This window comes from Gouania willdenowi, chromosome 16 (assembly GCF_900634775.1).
Source record: "Gouania willdenowi chromosome 16, fGouWil2.1, whole genome shotgun sequence".
NCBI lineage: Eukaryota > Metazoa > Chordata > Actinopteri > Blenniiformes > Gobiesocidae > Gouania > Gouania willdenowi.
In genome coordinates, this window is record NC_041059.1 from 33,180,919 (window position 1) to 33,202,345 (window position 21,427).

At 37.3% G+C, this 21,427-nt stretch overlaps 2 long non-coding RNA genes across 2 annotated transcripts; one reads left to right on the top strand and one right to left on the bottom strand.

Annotated features, from left to right (window-relative positions):
* The first annotated feature begins 805 nt into the window (after window positions 1-805).
* On the top strand, window positions 806-2,062 carry LOC114478304 (uncharacterized). Its single transcript, XR_003675834.1, has 3 exons — window positions 806-1,605; window positions 1,735-1,799; window positions 1,902-2,062. It is a non-coding gene; the product is annotated as an uncharacterized LOC114478304 (long non-coding RNA).
* LOC114478305 (uncharacterized) lies at window positions 1,669-16,253 on the bottom strand. Its single transcript, XR_003675835.1, has 3 exons — window positions 16,205-16,253; window positions 6,040-6,046; window positions 1,669-1,832 (listed from the first exon to the last, which is right to left on the bottom strand). It is a non-coding gene; the product is annotated as an uncharacterized LOC114478305 (long non-coding RNA).
* Between the last annotated feature and the right edge of the window lie 5,174 nt (window positions 16,254-21,427).

Below are 21,427 nucleotides of genomic sequence, written 5' to 3' on the forward strand. Positions count from 1 at the left end.
CTCTTAAAAATTGTTGTTCTACCTTCTTTTGAAATGTTTAATATTTGGACTCTGCTTTAACTTCATGGTGAACTTGTTAAATAGTGTCAACGCACTAACTGATACAAAAACTTTGCCTAGTTTTACGAATTGGAGGTAATTTAATGTACATTTTCCCCTCATTATTGCTGAATAACTCCTGCATTTTCATCGCTAATTGTTTTTTTTTTTTTTTTTAGCTTTTAGTCTTGCTGTCTAACATTCTGCAAACAACAACAAAAATATTTGGTGTTTCTGTATGTGAGACCGTATAACAGTTCAAATGTACATCTAAAGGAAGGTCCAAACATGTTTCAGTTAAAAAAGAGCTTTAAAAACTTTTACATTCATTTACAATGTAATGAAAGAAATATGTTTAAATATCACTGTTCGTTAAACATTTTTTTTGTTATTTATTTCAGGTATGGGTCAGCCCGAGGGTTGGGTCGCTGGCTGGGCCGAACCCGAGGGTTGGGTCACTGGCTGGGCCGAACCCGAGGGTTGGGTCCCTGGGTGGGCCGAACCCGAGGGTTGGGCCGAACCCGAGGGTTGGGTCTCTGGCTGGGCCGAACCCGAGGGTTGGGTCTCTGGTTGGGCCGAACCCGAGGGTTGGGTCGCAGGCTGGGCCGAACCCGAGGGTTGGGTCGCAGGCTGGGCCGAACCCGAGGGTTGGGTCGCAGGCTGGGCCGAGCCCGAGGGTTGGGTCTCTGGCTGGGCCGAACCCGAGGGTTGGGTCTCTGGCTGGGCCGAACCCGAGGGTCGGGTCTCTGGCTGGGTCGAACCCGAGGGTTGGGTCGCAGGCTGGGCCGAGCCCGACGGTCGGGTCGCAAGTTGGGCCGAACCCGAGTGTTCAGTCGCAGGTTGGGCCGAGCCCGAGGGTTCAGTCGCAGGCCGGGCTGAGCCCGAGGGTTCGGTTGCAGGCCAGACCGACCCTCCGGTTTTGTTTCCACCCTGGACAGACCCTCGCTGGTCCGACCCTCCGGGCTCGGATCTAGGCTTGGATCCAGGCTGGACCGACCCTCGCTGGGCTGACCCTCTGGGTTTAGACCCAGGCTGGGCCACAGGTAAGTTCTGAGAAACCTCCATCGTTCGGCTCTGACTGTCGGTGTGAGTCTGTCACCAAGAGGCCTTGGTGAGGTGACAGTTCTGACTCATCTTAGAGTCTTCTGTTTCTTGTTTTTCTAGATGAGTTCCTTGTTTAAACGTGTCTTTCACAGCTAGTCCTTGCATCTGGCTGGATGAGTTTAGCCTTTGGTTACATTCACGCCAAGGCTTGTGTTTATAATATCACCCTTTTGTAAATAGTTAATTTAGGTGATTAATCACAGCTGGCCTTTGCATCTTGCGAGGCTTCTGATGTCCCGGGCAACGTCTGGCACCTGGACCTTTTTAGATTGTAGATTTAATTTTTTGTTTCTTTATGACGGGCCACAGTGGGCGTGATTCTCCCGTCACTCTCGTAAACAGGTATGTATGTTTAGGTATAGTTAGGTTGTTAAGAGTTTAGAGATTACGTTTTTATTCCCAGCATGTTTGAGACACAAGAGGCATCAGCAGAGGATGAAGACTTCTATCAATCAAAACTATGTAAGTAAATCGTCTCGTTTACACAGAAAGACACTCAACACTTTTTTTAATTGTAAAAATACTGCCATTGGTAGAAAAAAAAGAAACAGATGTTCATTTACACTAAAACCTGTAAATTGTCCACCACAGTGTCCCACAATCAGCCCCAGGAAGAGACGCCAGCAGAGGAAAGAAACAATATTAACCAAAACAATGTAAGTAAAACCTCTCATTTACACAGAAAGACACTGGACACGTTTATTGTAAAAAACGACATTACTTTATCATGCCTGTAAAATATTGGACTTGAACACCAGATTTCACTGATTGAGAACAAGGAAGATGGAAGAGTACCATCATCTACCAATGGAGGAGGAGGAGGAGGAGGAGAAAAATGCGGGAGCACCAGCATCCAAAAGTGTCCCACAATCAGCCCCAGGAGGAGATATCAGCAGAGGAAAGAAACAATATTAACCAAAACAATGTAAGCAAAACCTCTCATTTACACAGAAAGATACTGAACTTTTTTTTATTGTAAAATTTTTGTCATTGGTAAAAAAAAAAAGAAAGAGAAATAGATGTTCATTTACACTAAAACCTGTAAATTGTCCACCACAGTGTCCCACAATCAGCCCCAGGAGGAGACGCCAGCAGAGGAAAGAAACAATATTAACCAAAATAATGTAAGTAAAAGTTCTCATTTACACAGAAAGACACTGATCACATGTTTAATATATAAATAGACGTCACATTTAACTAATGCCTGTAAAATGTCGGAGAGGAACGCCAACATCCACTGATGGAGGAGAAGAAAGATGGAGGACGGGAGTGCCAGCATCTACCAATGGAGGAGAAGAAATACTTTTATTAACCAAAACAATGTAAGTAAAACCTCTCATTTACACAGAAAGACACTGATCACATATTTAATGTATAAATAGAAGTCACGTTTTACTAACACCTGTAAAATGTTGGACTTGATCACCAGCATCCACTGATGGAGGAGAAGAAAGATGGAGGACAGGAGCACACAAACATCAGCACAAGACGGAGATGAAGAAAGACTTCTATCAATCAACCAAAAACAATGTAAGCAAAGCCTCTTGTTTGAACACACATTTAATATAAAAAATAGGTGTTAATTACTGTACTAGTGCCTGTAAAACATCTTGTGTGTGATTACAGATTCACTTCAGAGGAGAATCAGACGGTTCCAGATGTTCATCACCACAGCACAGAATGAGACAGCAGTAGTAGTAGTAGTGTTTACTCTGACTGCTTTCATTTCAACTATAAATAAATAAAAAATAATATCTTAAGAAATCAAACTTGGTGAAATGCTTTGTGTGCTTTTAAGTGTTGTGTTCAAGACCACACTATCCGAGACCAAGACTTGCCCGAGACAATTTAAAAAAATCTATAAATAAATAAAACTATGACAAGGTTTGATAGTAAAATAACATTCTCTCTTTAATTTTAGTTTATTTTAAATACATTTGACGGACAAAAAAGGTGCCTGCAAAAAATTAACTAAAATATTAAAACTACTACTGCTACTGATAAATCCACAATTATTCTACATGTTTGAAAACAAGATTTTTATGTCAGCTGAATGTACAGCAAGTGTTTAAAAGTATTTCTGCCAAGAAATAATTATTCTCAATTCTGATTTTTTCAGTTGTGCAGGTCAACAGGTCACAGATTTCACATGATAATTTTTTAGTTTGAAAAAGCCTTTACACAGGTTATTTTTATTAATTCACTCAGTTGATATAGTTTAATTTGGTTGCTGTAATGTAACTAGGATATTCAATTAACAAAGGTTTCCAGCTGTAACTGTAAAAGTGAAACTTTCTGAAATAAAACTACAAACAAGTTGTCAACAGTCTAAAAAACATAGAGCTACAGGTAGATGTGAAACCAAATAATTGTTGAGAATTATTATTATTATTCTGGATACAGTGGAAACAGAAACTATAAAAAATAATTATATTGTGAACCTGTTAATATTGTGGGGAACATATTATATACATAAATGTAATTGGAGTCTAAAGCCACAAAAAACACCACTTTAAAAAGAAAATAGACTAATATAAGACCTCTTTACAGTTATTTGAGTCATTTTGGCTTGTGCAACTTGTGGTGATGACGCGCTGGTGACGACATAATCCAAGATGGCGGCGGCCCGGACTACAGCCGACACTATGTAATAAAAGCCTTAAAAGACATGGATATAATGAAAAGAGTGGATGGACAGAGGCATAAACATGACACACACGGACTTATTAAACACTAGGACCCAGAGGTGGAGTAAATGCGTCCCCCGTACTGCATTCACAGGCTGTAATATCACCAGTTTATCATTTTACCAGTTGTTAGAGCTACTGTCTTTACCAGGGAGATAATATTTATTACTGGTGATTGTTTTCTGGAGTTTTACTGGGAATTAGGGAAGGTTGTGGTCATTATACGGGGTGGATTAAAGAATGAATAAAAGATTGTTTTATCCCGTTCTTCTCTGTGTTATTATCACATTATAAAAAAGTTTTAAAATAGCAGGAGTTAGTGCTGGTCTCGAACGGTCTTGAGGGAAAATCCCGAGTCCGAGACAAGACCGAGACCTTTAAAATTTGACCGGTCTCGACTACCACAACGCTATCAGATAGGAGTGCATCCATGGCATAAATGGAGTTTAACTAGAATTTACTATTATGACTAAGTCCATGTAACTATTACCACTTTACCATTCACTGAGTTAACGTTACTTGATTTCTGAGAAGTAAAACGTGCTGTGTCGGAGCTCTGAGCTGTGTTTCAGGGGTCGATCCCACATCCCATAAGACATTTCCTGCCAATGTGATTACATACTTATATCTAATCATATGGTAAATGTAATGTCCAAGATATACGTTTTTCATATAACCTTTAAAAAATAAAGAATAAAAAAAGAACGTATTAACAACACCCAAAACCAAGTATAAAATGAAAAAGGATGAAGTGTCATGAATTACCAACTTTAAAGACTATTTTGAGTGAATTGTTTTTACAGCAATGGGCCAATTGTGATAGGTTTCCGACATGTTTAGGATGAAATCATTATCATGCTTTCAGTAGTTTAATTTACTGTTTGGAGCCTATGATAAATCAATCTAACAAAGTCACAGGTGCTGTTTATTCATTACTTGGACCAGATTTTTTTCCACCACGTTGCCACAGAAACTTTGACAGGATCAAAGCATTAATTCACTATTCAAGAGGTTTATTTGAAAGAATAGCCTGCGATCAATAGCATCAATATCAGGAGAGAAAGAAGATTTAGGGATTGGATGCAATCCTTTGATTTACCCAATGAGAAACTATAGAAAAAGGTATAGATTTTCATCCGATGGACTGACCAACATTTCGTACGAAAGATGATGTTGCCTGACCTTTTCTACATAAGCGTAATGTGCCTGTGTTATCACTCAGTCAGGATGGCCGAGTGGTCTAATTAAGGTGCCTGATTCAAGAATTCTTACTTCCGCTGCCATGGGTTTGAATTCCACTTTTGATAAATATATTTTTTCATTTTAACATATTTAACATGGCAATTTCTACCTTTAAAAATACATATACGAAAAAAATATACATTATAGGGTATTTCCTGGGTTTGGTTAGGGTTAGGATTAGGGATAAAGTTAGGATTAGGGTTAGGATTAGGGCTAAAATAAAAGGGTTAGGGTTAAAATAAATGGGTTAGGGTTTAAATATAAGGGTTAGGGTTAGGGTTAAAATAAAAGGGTTAGGGTTAGGGCTAAAATAAAACTGACAGAACTTTAAGGCATGTGGTGCACCTATCACGTGACCTAAACTGGCCAATGAGGGGTGCTGCGTACGGATTGACAGGTGTTACATACTGATAGCCACTGCTATCTTTTATAAAGGGAATTCCTCTGTTGGATACGACAAATGCGAGAAGGGTGGATGTTTTCAGTTTATTTATTTATTGCACTTTTTAACCAGCAGGTGCTGTTATTATTATGTAATTCAACTTGAAGCTGCTTGTGTTTTTTATGACTTGTACAAAAAAAGAAGATACTAAAACCCTCTAGAAACATTTTGGAGACATAGGCTATCGGTGACAGAGTAAATTCTGCCCCGTATTGCATGCTCAGGCTGTAATATCACCAAGTTTATCATTGTACCAGTTGTTAGAGCTGCTATTTTTACCAGGGAGCAAATACAGTATTTACTCTTGGTTATTGTTTTTTGGAGTTCAATAAGGTTTCATTCACCAGTTTGAGGAGACGTGGCAGCAGCATAGGATGGCTGCATAGAGAGCCCCCCTGTTACACTGGCTATAAGACAGTGTGACTGCTGCTTTATATCGCATCATTTATATTGATTTTTACTGTAATGTTGTCTCCAGAGTCATCTCGACATCCAAAAAATGTTAGAAAAACGACTAAACGGGACACGAACTCTCGACCCTATGCTTTCAAGATCAAACTGTATTACAGTATAAAACAACGTTCGAGTCTTAAAAGTGTATTAATTTCAATTGTCACCTCCCCTTTACTTTATCCACAGGTTTCTACAGACGTCAGTAGATGTTTTAATGCAGATCAACCTCTCAGTGTCTTTCACCTAATGATCTGCATCCACACTGTTATAAAGAAAACTACCGTTAGCAAAAAAATAAATGAAAAAGCAACACAACATTAGTAGTGATGTGAGCACGTCTGTGGTGTGTGATGTTACTAATGTGTTTCAGAGAAGAGTGTCAAGTTTCATTAAAGTGTTCAGAAACGGTGTTCAGGTGGGCGGAGCCAGGTAGGAAACCCAGGGTTTCCTCGATAAAACCTGCCAGTGACCAGGTTTAGTTCACGGACAACGTTGCCATGGTAACATACTCAGAGAAGAACATACCTCGCGTTTTGGAATGGGATACTCAGAGTTTCCCTCATTTGAGCCCAAATATACTCAGAGTTTGAACATAACACGCTTTATGGAATACCCCTCAGGTGTACATTTACATTTTATTTTCAGTCCATCTGTTTTCTTCTAATTTCTCATGCTCACTCACGTGGTTCTCTGGTATTCACTAATAACGTATTAGACACATTTGTTGCAGACTTTACATTCTTTAACACTTTTTGAAAGGAGTTTATATTTGTGGCGCTTGTGATTGGCTGATTTTTCATGTTGACCTACGTGGTTCTTTCCCCCAAAATCTCAGTGACTAATCTTACAGAACGTGTAACTGTGTCACATCCTGCTGCTCTTTAGAAAAGTAAACTCTCTGTCACATTTTTCAAGGTATTTACGCGAGTTCTTTGTTTTTTACACCAGAACTCTTCATTCATTCATCTGCTCTGTTTCACCCAGAGGGTGAGATGCAGGTCGGTGTTACATTTAATGTGGGTCGATACAATACCGAGCAGTGTTTTCTGTGACACCAACTGCGCGGAGAAGTCAGCGCAATTGTAAAATCTGAGCTTTGCATTTAATTGGCTTGGCGGACTCCGCTTTGCACGTGTTCGCCCAAGTATGTTTGAGCTTTAAGTGTTAACTTCCAACCAGTCCTTCTTTAGTGAGACTTTAGTAGTCACTCATGTATTTTGTCGACAGGGACAAGGCTGGCCTAGAGCAGTGAGTGCTATGTGATATGTGTAAGCCATTGAATTTATATTGAATTTTCATGCCAATTACAATTACAAATTCAATTATCTAAACTCAATTACAATTTAATTACAAATACGACAGCAATACATTTTTTCAAGTACAATTCCAATTATAATTACGCCGTAATTGTAATTAATTATCAATTACGCAATTACAATTATAACTGACCCCAACCCTGACCCATGGAACAGCTGATTCTTACATGCCTTATGGTATTGTTCCCCAGTACAGCTGTTTTGGTCTCTAATTACTGAAAAACTGTCCTCCATTTTGGACTGCAGGATTCCTCTATCTCCAAATCTATGTCTGATAGGAGACCTGACGATGCTTAATCTTCCAGCAAACCAATCCAACCAATCCCTCCTTGCGGCACTCACTTTAACTTAAAGACAAACAATGGGAAATTAATAATAAATATACAATGTGTTGACTTGTATATAAGCTGTAAGTATATTAAATAAACACATGTGCTTCATAAACACATTTATATTTTTATTTTGGCTGTTTTATAATTTAGGAATTAGGGCTGGGCGATATATCAAGATTCAAGATGTATCGAGTTTTCTATTTTGTTGATATAGAAAACTATAATATTTCATATATATATGTATATTATAGCTTATTATGTATCAAAATACTAGTTTTAGGAGTCGCTGCTTTTACTTCTCAGAACAACATGTAAAACTCAGAAGGATTTCTGAGCGCACATATTTGATCAGCTGTTTGTTAAAAAATGTCCCTGTGTGGCATTTTAGCATCAGCAAATTTAACCCAGAATTGTCTTTTTGGTCAGACTTTATTTGATAAAATTATATAGATTTATATCATATATCACCATTTTGAGAAAATATATTGAGATATGAGTTTTGGTCCATATTGTACAGCCCTAGTAGGAATGTTCACAGCATTTCAATGTTAATAAAGGTCGACCTCCAGATTCTAATCACATAATTGTATTTAATAAGTGGTTGACAAGTGGCTATTTTAGATTTATTGTACACTTGTCTTAAAATATAAGGGATACTGGAGCTTGGTTGAGCTGGTGGGACGGCTCGTAGTGGGCGCCAGAAAATTTCCCTTATTTTCAAATTCAAAACTTGACAGGTATGCCTATAAGCCTAGATTTTTTTATTTTTTGGCGCCGCGACACCAATGCGCGTCAACAGTTTTGACCCAGCGGCTCACTCACACAGCCAGGATCAGACAGAAGCTGAAAGTAAGGGGAGGGGGAGGGTTTACGTGGACATACAAGTAATGATGATTGGCTAAAGGTAGAGTGATATTTCATGGTAAGCCAATCAGTGACAGAGTTTAGGTAAGTGGGCGTTGCTACCAAGCGTGTGCTGACAGTGAGAGGACAAGAAGCAACCCTGTGGAGCTTGAAGAAGTCTGTTCATTTAAAACTGATGTTTACAGTGTGGAAGTACAATCACTACAAAAAAATACATGTCAAGTGTCCTCTTCATACGCAAGTTATTCTAATCTAATGAAACATCTCTCAGCGGTGCACACCGCTACTAAGCTAGTGGCCAAAACAAATAACGCTATTAGGGCTGCACAGCGCTGAAAATGTTAAAATGAGCACCACATCCAAGTGTGTTAGTGCTCATTTGAGTACCTAACATTTTACAGTGCAGACTTTATTGCTATTCATGTTCTTGTTCTTAGGGATACAAACATTGTCTGGGGAAATGATTTCAGGTAGGTGCTGCTACTGTTAAAATGATCAAAAAAGCTAACCAGTACTGTTAACAGCAGTAATGTTATAGTGAAACTCGTGGGGTCATTTTATGAAGTCAGATGTCATCTGTAGGTTTTATTTAACTGCCAATTTCATTTTTCTTATCTTGTCAGAAAAAAATATCTGACCCATGAGTCAGACATTGAAAAAATGAGCGCAAGAAACAACCTCTGGTGCTCCTTGAGATCCAGATCAAAATTGTTGTGTGCACCCCTGGTTATGACATAGCCAGCAATGATGTGTTAACCTTAAGTGTACAGTACAAATGCTAAAATGACTATATAGTGAAGTATATTAAGATACTAGACAGGTAGTGTTTGTTTAAACAATAACATTGCTAAATCAGATTCCATAAATTATCCTGTTTAATAGCTTTGCAGCCAGTGAATCATGCAAACAGAAATACTTTTCACTTTTAAAAGTACTTTTGAGTACATTTCAGAGCCTTTACTTTTTACTTTTACTTGAGTAGATATTTGGATCAATACTTTTTACTTTTACTCGTCTTTTTTTTTTACATAGGTATTTTACTTCTACTCAAGTAAGGAATCTGGGTACTTTTGCCATCTCTGTTGACAACAGGTGATGTGTTAAAGGAGGAAGTGTGGTGATACAGCGGAATGTTTTGACAGGTTAACTGTAAGGCTGTGTGTGAAGCAATAAAGAAAGCTGACTCAACATACTCCTTTTTCACGGCTTCTACATTGGTGATGCTGATATTTGAACATGTCTGCAGAGGGCGCACAAGGAGACAGGGCCGCAATGGTTGCCGCTACGGTCAAGTTATCAGAGTTTTGGCAACATGTCGTGGTTTCAACACGTTGAAGCCCAGTTTCAGCTCCGAGGAACCACTGCAGACGACACAAAATATTACCACATCGTTGCAGCCTTGGATTCGTTGACCACCTGTCGAGTGATGGGATTGCTGCGAGACCCACAGCAAATACTCAGCTCTCAAACATCAGCTCCTGAGACTGTGCCATACCAGGAAATAGTGATGTCATTTAGGCTATGAAAAGCAAAAAATGCTGACACTTTCAAACTTATAGGTTCTGTGGGCTATCGGAAATGGAAAAATAAATAATTTATAATTATATTATAAATTAAAAAAAACATTTAAAAAATCAAAATATCAATTCACTCTTGGGTAGGCACTGGAGGGTAGCACTTGAAGTCTTGTACATAAGGCTGACATTACTCTGTCAGTGTCTGTCATTAGCATGAATAAGGTGTCGTGAAGGCTGTCATTAAGTGTCGTTTTCTAAATTATGACACCTTTAGAGCTATGTTGGCACTTATCCTGCAGCCTTCGGCCAGAAATATTTATATTTTACTAAAACATGATTTGTTTTTGTCATTAAACCTAAAAAGAAGAGTTTTAAAAAGACTGGATGGTTATAACTTACAACACATCCATTCATTTTCTGACCCGCTAACTTACAGCACAGTGCAGATAAAATAATACAGAATAAATTTTAACAGCAGGCAGAGATCATTCACATTGTACTGTGATATTGTTTCTTTTTTTAGGATTTAAATGAAACATGATGCTGGAGTTAACATTAGGATGCACTGAAATGAATTTTTTTGGCTGAAACCGAAACACCGAAAAAAATTATTAGGCAAAATAATCATCGTATTGCATTTTTGGCTCTGAATGTGTACTAATCACTTTCATTAAAACATTGCTATTGTCTACTACTATATTAATGCTTCAAAAAGTAAATCACTTAAAAACATGAAAATATTATTTTTTAGCACTGACATTCCAAAAACGCAAAATATAAAATAAAAAGTTAAACCTGACCCCACTCTTACATTAAATAATGTTGAAAGAGAGTCAAATTAAACAGGTTATCTAATTAAAACACATAGTATATGTGTCATAGTATAATATCTTGATGAAAATCAGCTTATTGGTTTTATTTATTATCCAAACATGTTGTTTAGATGCACACACTGAAAGTTCACAAAAAATACACGCACAACAATTAACAGTTAAATAAAAAGTAATGATATTAAAAAAAAAAAAAAAACACTGACACAATTGGCTTCATGTTTATAGTATTTTTGTATAATTAAATACACATGTGGTGTTTAATGAACCAACATAACATTTGTGTTTGTGTTTATTTATTAAATGACAAATTGACTTGATTTATATAGAGCTTTATCCCTACAATGAAATTCTCAAAGTACTTTACATATCAGCTAATTCACCCATTCACATTCACACACCAATGGGACCAAACTGACTAAACCTCATCAAATCAACCAAATCCCTATTATTCACAGAATGATGAAGAGCTGTTATTATTATTATTATTATTATTATTATAATAATAATAATAATAATAATAATAATAATAATAATAATAATAATAATAACAAGATTTATATTTGACAAAGTAAGTAAGTATAGAATAAAATTCTATAAGATTTTATTTTGTGAATATTCTTTTATTCATTATTGTTTTATTTTTTGTTCATCAATTACGAGACAATTCAGGCAACTCCATTTAAACTCCAAGCAACCACACCTGGGGTCAGTTGAAAAATGCGGGGGAACAAACGTGCCGAAATAAATAAATAAATAAATAAATATATATATATATATATATATATATATATATATATATATATATATATATATATATATATATATAATAAATAAATACACGTAAACAAAAATAAAAGGGGAAAATTTTAGATTAAATACAAATAAATAAATATAAGTGGGGAAAAATACAAAAGTAAAAATATAATTTCAAATATAAATACATCATTGATTTTGCATGCAAAAAAAAAAAACCATTCAAAACAAAAAAAATTTTGTTGAAAAATTCAATGAAATAGATTGATAAATAAAAGTGGAAATAAAAAAGAAAATACAGATATAATTTACATACTTTTTTTAACTTGTATTTATTTAATCATTTATTGTATACATATTAAACATTTTTATTTTTGTTTCTTTTATTAAATTATTTTTAATTTTGGCAGGTCGGTGGTGCGTTCAGAGTCCGTGGGAAACCGGGGAATTGCTATGACTTTTACGCAACAGACAGAACGTGAAAAGTGGTCACGTGCGTCGTAAAACTGAACGTTTCACCTTACGTAATTATTTTTAATTTTATGGTTCATATAAAACGTTAAGATAGTCATTATGTATGCATTGTTTACAAATAAAAACAAAAATAGACAGTGTATCTTGAAAAGTTTTTTTTTTTAAGTTTTTACGTAAAGTTGCGTGACGTCGTCGCCATGGAAACGAGTTGGGATGCGGCATTTAAATTCACCTGCTGAACGTTAACGTTCTAAGCGAGCAGCGAGAGACGTTGAGGGGAGAGCTGTTAGCATCTGTGAGCACATTTGAGCATCTGTGAGCTGAGAAAGGAGAGAAAAACTCTACAAAACACTGAGAAAAGTCATCAGAAGACCTCTACACGACCAGAAGAAGAACTTCAGACCAGGACCAGAACTTCACAAAAGGACTTATAAGGCGACGAGACCAGAAAAGTGAACCATGGCCCTGCGCATGGCTAACGGTAAGACACGTTTTAATTATTCTCACCTGATAGGCCTTATTTCATCATTTTAGCACTGAAAAGTTTATGATTTATAATCTATAGGTCTGTCTAAATCAGGTTTAGGGCCTGAGACGTTTATATTTTATATTATAGGCCGACAGAAAATGGTTTTAACATAACGGAAATCAAGAAATGCTGATTTGTCAGGTGTTACTTTGACTTTTGTAATAATTTTACTCTGATGTGACACTTTTAGTGAGCGTTTGGGCTGTTTCAACTGTTTTGCAGAGGTCTAATTATTTATTTAATAAAAAACAAAAAGTAGATTTATTTAAGTCCTGTACTGACTGAGGTAGATTTAATGTAAATTTGTACTTTAGTTCATAAATAATTTAAAGTCGAGTTTCACTTAATATTTTTATAGATAAAATTGATACTGAACTATTTGTTTTGGTTTGTTTTTGAAGCAGCCAATGAGGTGGGTGAAATGTAGTTACCATGGATACTGTTTGCATTGTTTGTGCTTGAATATTTACTTCATTTATTTACATAGATACATACTTTATTTCCTACATTGACTACTTTTTTAAAATGTCTCCTTATTTAAATTTAAATGGCTTATTTTTCCTCCTCTTATTTAATTTGTTTTTCAAAATCCTCCTGTGGACTAGTGTTACAAATTAGCACACGTTAAAACAATTAAAAATTGTCCAATGTCATTGTGCTGTCCATATCAAAATATAAAATAAATAATCAATAAATCAATAAATAAAGTCCTTTTTTAAAAAAATAGCAGTGCTAAGCATTAATGAGAGTGATACAGTCATCACTGCACAAATTAAATGTTTATTCATGTTTTGTCTGTATATGTTGTTAAAGTTTATCACTACATAGTGCAATCTTTTTGCACAGCTATAAATGTTTTAATCTTCCAAGAAATAAACAAATACATTTATTTTTGCTTTATTGTTATAATCATTGCCCTCCTGAAGGAAGGATAAACTAAACTTTATAAGGGGAATTAAAATGAAATGAATTGTTTATTTTTGAATATGCAAACAAATGAATTAAAATGGGGGAAAAAAAGAGCATAAATTTGAACATAAAACATCAAATACAGAAGTGTAACTTATAAACTCCTACTCCTTCTTCTAATCTAAACTAATTAATCACAATGACAATCGTCATTGCACTAAGACAGCATAAATGTAATATATATATATACAATATGTATATAAGTGCATAGCATGTACATCACAAAATATCATCCCAAGTTGCCCGTTAAGCCCTTGAAAAACAAATGAAGAAAAATATAAGATGATGATAATAATAATAATAATAATAATAATAATAATAATACAATTTACCAAATACAAAGACAATAGAACAATAGTGTGTGTGTGTGTATATATATATCTATATATACTCTTAATACTCAATGTTACTCAACATCTCCCTCCTCCCTGTACCTCTTAAAAATTGTTGTTCTACCTTCTTTTGAAATGTTTAATATTTGGACTCTGCTTTAACTTCATGGTGAACTTGTTAAATAGTGTCAACGCACTAACTGATACAAAAACTTTGCCTAGTTTTACGAATTGGAGGTAATTTAATGTACATTTTCCCCTCATTATTGCTGAATAACTCCGGCATTTTCATCGCTAATTGTTTTTTTTTTTTTTTAGCTTTTAGTCTTGTTGTCTAAAATTCTGCAAACAACAACAAAAATATTTGGTGTTTCTGTATGTGAGACCGTATAACAGTTCAAATGTACATCTAAAGGAAGGTCCAAACATGTTTCAGTTAAAAAAGAGCTTTAAAAACTTTTACATTCATTTACAATGTAATGAAAGAAATATGTTTAAATATCACTGTTCGTTAAACATTTTTTTTGTTGTTTATTTCAGGTATGGGTCAGCCCGAGGGTTGGGTCGCTGGCTGGGCCGAACCCGAGGGTTGGGTCGCTGGCTGGGCCGAACCCGAGGGTTGGGTCCCTGGGTGGTCCGAACCCGAGGGTTGGGTCCCTGGGTGGGCCGAACCCGAGGGTTGGGTCCCTGGGTGGGCCGAACCCGAGGGTTGGGTCCCTGGGTGGGCCGAACCCGAGGGTTGGGTCGCAGGCTGGGCCGAACCCGAGGGTTGGGTCGCTGGCTGGGCCGAACCCGAGGGTTGGGTCTCTGGCTGGGCCGAACCCGAGGGTTGGGTCGCAGGCTGGGCCGAACCCGAGGGTTGGGTCGCTGGCTGGGCCGAACCCGAGGGTTGGGTCTCTGGCTGGGCCGAACCCGAGGGTTGGGTCGCAGGCTGGGCCGAACCCGAGGGTTGGGTCGCTGGCTGGGCCGAACCCGAGGGTTGGGTCTCTGGCTGGGCCGAACCCGAGGGTTGGGTCGCAGGCTGGGCCGAACCCGAGGGTTGGGTCGCTGGCTGGGCCGAACCCGAGGGTTGGGTCTCTGCCTGGGTCGAACCCGAGGGTTGGGTCGCAGGCTGGGCCGAGCCCGACGGTCGGGTCGCAGTTTGGGCCGAGCCCGAGGGTTCAGTCGCAGGCTGGGCTGAGCCCGAGGGTTCGGTTGCAGGCCAGACCGACCCTCCGGTTTTGTTTCCACCCTGGACAGACCCTCGCTGGTCCGACCCTCCGGGCTCGGATCTAGGCTTGGATCCAGGCTGGACCGACCCTCGCTGGGCTGACCCTCTGGGTTTAGACCCAGGCTGGGCCACAGGTAAGTTCTGAGAAACCTCCATCGTTCGGCTCTGACTGTCGGTGTGAGTCTGTCACCAAGAGGCCTTGGTGAGGTGACAGTTCTGACTCATCTTAGAGTCTTTTGTTTCTTGTTTTTCTAGATGAGTTCCTTGTTTAAACGTGTCTTTCACAGCTAGTCCTTGCATCTGGCTGGATGAGTTTAGCCTTTGGTTACATTCACGCCAAGGCTTGTGTTTATAATATCACCCTTTTGTAAATAGTTAATTTAGGTGATTAATCACAGCTGGCCTTTGCATCTTTTTAGATTGTAGATTTAATTTTTTGTTTCTTTATGACGGGCCACAGTGGGCGTGATTCTCCCGTCACTCTCGTAAACAGGTATGTATGTTTAGGTATAGTTAGGTTTTTAAGAGTTTAGAGATTACGTTTTTATTCCCAGCATGTTTGAGACACAAGAGGCATCAGCAGAGGATGAAGACTTCTATCAATCAAAACTATGTAAGTAAATCGTCTCGTTTACACAGAAAGACACTCAACACTTTTTTTAATTGTAAAAATACTGCCATTGGTAGAAAAAAAGAAACAGATGTTCATTTACACTAAAACCTGTAAATTGTCCACCACAGTGTCCCACAATCAGCCCCAGGAGGAGACGCCAGCAGAGGAAAGAAACAATATTAACCAAAACAATGTAAGTAAAACCTCTCATTTACACAGAAAGACACTGGACACGTTTATTGTAAAAAACGACATTACTTTATCATGCCTGTAAAATATTGGACTTGAACACCAGATTTCACTGATTGAGAACAAGGAAGATGGAAGAGTACCATCATCTACCAATGGAGGAGGAGGAGGAGAAAAATGCGGGAGCACCAGCATCCAAAAGTGTCCCACAATCAGCCCCAGGAGGAGATATCAGCAGAGGAAAGAAACAATATTAACCAAAACAATGTAAGCAAAACCTCTCATTTACACAGAAAGATACTGAACTTTTTTTTATTGTAAAATTTTTGTCATTGGTAAAAAAAAAAAAGAAAGAGAAATAGATGTTCATTTACACTAAAACCTGTAAATTGTCCACCACAGTGTCCCACAATCAGCCCCAGGAGGAGACGCCAGCAGAGGAAAGAAACAATATTAACCAAAATAATGTAAGTAAAAGTTCTCATTTACACAGAAAGACACTGATCACATGTTTAATATATAAATAGACGTCACATTTAACTAATGCCTGTAAAATGTCGGAGAGGAACGCCAACATCCACTGATGGAGGAGAAGAAAGATGGACGACGGGAGTGCCAGCATCTACCAATGGAGGAGAAGAAATACTTTTATTAACCAAAACAATGTAAGTCAAACCTCTCGTTTACACAGAAAGACACTGGACACGTTTATTGTAAAAAATGACTTTCTAATAATGCTTGTAAAATGTTGGACTTGAACACCAGAATTCACTGATTGAGAACAAGGAAGATGGAAGAGTACCATCATCTACCAATGGAGGAGGAGGAAGAGGAGAAAAATGGGGGAGCACCAGCATCCAAAAGTGTCCCACAATCAGCCCCAGGAGGAGATATCAGCAGAGGAAAGAAAGACTATTAACCAAAACAATGTAAGTAAAACACTGATCACATGTTTAATGTATAAATAGACGTCACGTTTTACTAATGCCTGTAAAATGTTGGAGAGGAACGCCAACATCCACTGATGGAGGAGAAGAAAGATGGAGGACGGGAGTGCCAGCATCTACCAATGGAGGAGAAGAAATACTTTTATTAACCAAAACAATGTAAGTAAAACCTCTCATTTACACATAAAGACACTGATCACATATTTAATGTATAAATAGAAGTCACGTTTTACTAACACCTGTAAAATGTTGGACTTGATCACCAGCATCCACTGATGGAGGAGAAGAAAGATGGAGGACAGGAGCACACAAACATCAGCACAAGACGGAGATGAAGAAAGACTTCTATCAATCAACCAAAAACAATGTAAGCAAAGCCTCTTGTTTGAACACACATTTAATATAAAAATAGGTGTTAATTACTGTACTAGTGCCTGTAAAACATCTTGTGTGTGATTACAGATTCACTTCAGAGGAGAATCAGACGGTTCCAGATGTTCATCACCACAGCACAGAATGAGACAGCAGTAGTAGTAGTAGTGTTTACTCTGACTGCTTTCATTTCAACTATAAATAAATAAAAAATAATATCTTAAGAAATCAAACTTGGTGAAATGCTTTGTGTGCTTTTAAGTGTTGTGTTCAAGACCACACTATCCATGACCAAGACTTGCCCGAGACAATTTAAAAAAATCTATAAATAAATAAAACTATGACAAGGTTTGATAGTAAAATAACATTCTCTCTTTAATTTTAGTTTATTTTAAATACATTTGACGGACAAAAAAGGTGCCTGCAAAAAATTAACTAAAATATTAAAACTACTACTGCTACTGATAAATCCACAATTATTCTACATATTTGAAAACAAGATTTTTATGTCAGCTGAATGTACAGCAAGTGTTTAAAAGTATTTCTGCCAAGAAATAATGATTCTCAATTCTGATTTTTTCAGTTGTGCAGGTCAACAGGTCACAGATTTCACATGATAATTTTTTAGTTTGAAAAAGCCTTTACACAGGTTGTTTTTATTAATTCACTCAGTTGATATAGTTTAATTTGGTTACTGTAATATAACTAGGATATTCAATTAACAAAGGTTTCCAGCTGTAACTGTAAAAGTGAAACTTTCTGAAATAAAACTACAAACAAGTTGTCAACAGTCTAAAAAACATAGAGCTACAGGTAGATGTGAAACCAAATAATTGTTGAGAATTATTATTATTATTCTGGATACAGTGGAAACAGAAACTAGAAAAAATAATTATATTGTGAACCTGTTTATATTGTGGGGAACATATTATATACATAAATGTAATTGGAGTCTAAAGCCACAAAAAACACCACTTTAAAAAGAAAATGGACTAATATAAGACCTCTTTACAGTTATTTGAGTCATTTTGGCTTGTGCAACTTGTGGTGATGACGCGCTGGTGACGACATAATCCAAGATGGCGGCGGCCCGGACTACAGCCGACACTATGTAATAAAAGCCTTAAAAGACATGGATATAATGAAAAGAGTGGATGGACAGAGGCATAAACATGACACACACGGACTTATTAAACACTAGGACCCAGAGGTGGAGTAAATGCGTCCCCCGTACTGCATTCACAGGCTGTAATATCACCAGTTTATCATTTTACCAGTTGTTAGAGCTACTGTCTTTACCAGGGAGATAATATTTATTACTGGTGATTGTTTTCTAGAGTTTTACTGGGAATTAGGGAAGGTTGTGGTCATTATACGGGGTGGATTAAAGAATGAATAAAAGGTTGTTTTATCCCGTTCTTCTCCGTGTTATTATTACATTATAAAAAAGTTTTAAAATAGCAGGAGTTAGTGCTGGTCTCGAACGGTCTTGAGGGAAAATCCCGAGTCCGAGACAAGACCGAGACCTTTAAAATTTGACCGGTCTCGACTACCACAACACTATCAGATAGGAGTGCATCCATGGCATAAATGGAGTTTAACTAGAATTTACTATTATGACTAAGTCCATGTAACTATTACCACTTTACCATTCACTGAGTTAACGTTACTTGATTTCTGAGAAGTAAAACGTGCTGTGTCGGAGCTCTGAGCTGTGTTTCAGGGGTCGATCCCACATCCCATAAGACATTTCCTGCCAATGTGATTACATACTTATATCTAATCATATGGTAAATGTAATGTCCAAGATATATGTTTTTCATATAACCTTTAAAAAATAAAGAATAAAAAAAGAACGTATTAACAACACCCAAAACCAAGTATAAAATGAAAAGGATGACGTGTCATGAATTACCAACTTTAAAGACTATTTTGAGTGAATTGTTTTTACAGCAATGGGCCAATTGTGATAGGTTTCCGACATGTTTAGGATGAAATCATTATCATGCTTTCAGTAGTTTAATTTCCTGTTTGGAGCCTAAGATAAATCAATCTAATAAAATCACAGGTGCTGTTTATTCATTACTTGGACCAGATTTTTTTCCACCACGTTGCCACAGAAACTTTGACAGGATCAAAGCATTAATTCACTATTCAAGAGGTTTATTTGAAAGAATAGCCTGCGATCAATAGCATCAATATCAGGAGAGAAAGAAGATTTAGGGATTGGATGCAATCCTTTGATTTACCCAATGAGAAACTATAGAAAAAGGTATAGATTTTCATCCGATGGACTGACCAACATTTCGTACGAAAGATGATGTTGCCTGACCTTTTCTACATAAGCGTAATGTGCCTGTGTTATCACTGTGTCAGGATGGCCGAGTGGTCTAATTAAGGTGCCTGATTCAAGAATTCTTACTTCCGCTGCCATGGGTTTGAATTCCACTTTTGATAAATATATTTTTTCATTTTAACATATTTAACATGGCAATTTCTACCTTTAAAAATACATATACGAAAAAAATATACATTATAGGGTATTTCCTGGGTTTGGTTAGGGTTAGGATTAGGGATGAAGTTAGGATTAGGGTTAGGATTAGGGCTAAAATAATAGGGTTAGGGTTAGAACTAAATTAAAAGGGTTAGAGTTAGGGATAGGGGCAGGGATAAAATAAAAGGGTTATGGTTTGAAATATATGGGTTAGGGTTAAAATAAAAGGGTTAGGGTTAAAATAAATGGGTTAGGGTTAAAATATATGGGTTAGGGTTAAAATAAATGGGTTAGGGTTAAAATAAATGGGTTAGGGTTAAAATAAATGGGTTAGGGTTAAAATATATGGGTTAGGGTTAAAATAATAGGGTTAGGGTTAAAATAAATGGGTTAGGGTTAAAATAAATGGGTTAGGGTTAAAATAAATGGGTTAGGGTTTAAATATAAGGGTTAGGGTTAGGGTTAAAATAAAAGGGTTAGGGTTAGGGCTAAAATAAAACTGACAGAACTTTAAGGCATGTGGTGCACCGATCACGTGACCTAAACCGGCCAATGAGGGGTGCTGCGTACGGATTGACAGGTGTTACATACTGATAGCCACTGCTATCTTTTATAAAGGGAATTCCTCTGTTGGATACGACAAATGCGAGAAGGGTGGATGTTTTCAGTTTATTTATTTATTGCACTTTTTAACCAGCAGGTGCTGTTATTATTATGTAATTAAACTTGAAGCTGCTTGTGTTTTTTATGACTTGTACAAAAAAGAAGATACTAAAACCCTCTAGAAACATTTTGGAGACATAGGCTATCGGTGACAGAGTAAATTCTGCCCCGTATTGCATGCTCAGGCTGTAATATCACCAAGTTTATCATTGTACCAGTTGTTAGAGCTGCTATTTTTACCAGGGAGCAAATACAGTATTTACTCTTGGTTATTGTTTTTTGGAGTTCAATAAGGTTTCATTCACCAGTTTGAGGAGACGTGGCAGCAGCATAGGATGGCTGCATAGAGAGCCCCCCTGTTACACTGGCTATAAGACAGTGTGACTGCTGCTTTATATCGCATCATTTATATTGATTTTTACTGTAATGTTGTCTCCAGAGTCATCTCGACATCCAAAAAATGTTAGAAAAACGACTAAACGGGACACGAACTCTCGACCCTATGCTTTCAAGATCAAACTGTATTACAGTATAAAACAACGTTCGAGTCTTAAAAGTGTATTAATTTCAATTGTCACCTCCCCTTTACTTTATCCACAGGTTTCTACAGACGTCAGTAGATGTTTTAATGCAGATCAACCTCTCAGTGTCTTTCACCTAATGATCTGCATCCACACTGTAATAAAGAAAACTACCGTTAGCAAAAAAATAAATGAAAAAGCAACACAACATTAGTAGTGATGTGAGCACGTCTGTGGTGTGTGATGTTACTAATGTGTTTCAGAGAAGAGTGTCAAGTTTCATTAAAGTGTTCAGAAACGGTGTTCAGGTGGGCGGAGCCAGGTAGGAAACCCAGGGTTTCTTCGATAAAACCTGCCAGTGACCAGGTTTAGTTCACGGACAACGTTGCCATGGTAACATACTCAGAGAAGAACATACCTCGCGTTTTGGAATGGGATACTCAGAGTTTCCCTCATTTGAGCCCAAACATACTCAGAGTTTGATCATAACCCGCTTTATGGAATACCCCTCAGGTGTACAGTCTAGGGCTGC